The sequence below is a fragment of the Mus pahari genome, chromosome 5 (genome assembly GCF_900095145.1).
Source record: "Mus pahari chromosome 5, PAHARI_EIJ_v1.1, whole genome shotgun sequence".
Lineage (NCBI taxonomy): Eukaryota > Metazoa > Chordata > Mammalia > Rodentia > Muridae > Mus > Mus pahari.
Window position 1 is genome coordinate 25,194,495 of NC_034594.1, and position 932 is coordinate 25,195,426.

The 932-nt window shown below is 38.3% G+C and overlaps 1 pseudogene; it reads right to left on the reverse strand.

Annotated features, from left to right (window-relative positions):
• The window catches only part of LOC110322595, an 814-nt pseudogene extending 379 nt beyond the window's left edge, over window positions 1–435 (reverse strand).
• Between the last annotated feature and the right edge of the window lie 497 nt (window positions 436–932).

The window sequence follows — 932 nt, forward strand, 5'->3', positions numbered from 1 at the left end:
AAAAACTTCCCATCAGTATAAGATGCCTTAACCAAATGTGGTTTTACTAAGGTTACTATTGATGTGTATCGCTTCAAAACAGGTGGGAACCCAATCTCTAATCAGGGTTTACAATATCCAGATCTCCTCTTTATTATATCTGATTTTTCACACCAAGGAACTAAATGCTGATAGTCCTCCATTCCTGATACTACAGCATACATTTCTCGCATTGAGTACTCTTTAATTCTCTGAACACTCCTTTTGTTTGTTTTTTAATGGTGCAGTGATTCTGAAGAAGGTTCTTGCACAGATCTCTTTAGGCAATACTGAGGCACATGGTGGAAGGGTTCTGTTCATCAGTATAACACAGGGTGCTAAGTATCTGACCTTGCACGCAGATCCCTGAGCCGGGGCTTCCGTCACTGTGGTTGACTTCAGAAGACACCGTGATGCCACCCTCACCAGGACCCTCTTTAGTTTTGGCTTCTTTGTCAAAAATCAACTGACTAAAGGAATGTGGATTTACTTCTGGTTCTTTGATATGATTTCATTGATTAGCCTGTTTGTTTTTATGCCCATACTGTTACGTTTTCATCACTATTGCTTTGTAGTACAGCTTGAAATCAGGAATAGTGACACTTACAGAATTCCTTTTAATGTACAGGATTGTTTTTAGATATCCAGGGAAGATGTTTACCCCATATGAAAATGGAAGATGTTGCTTTTCAAGGTCTGTCATGAATTGTGTTGGAATTTTGATGGGAATTGTGTTGAATCTGCAGATAGCTATTGATACAGTGGCCATTTTTATTATGCTTATCCTATAGATCCCATGAGCATGGGAAATCTTTCCATCTTCTAATATTGTCTTCAATTTCTCTCTCTAAAGTAATTTAAAGATCTTGTCATACAGGTCTTTCACTTACTGGGGTTTTTATGGCCTGTGTAAG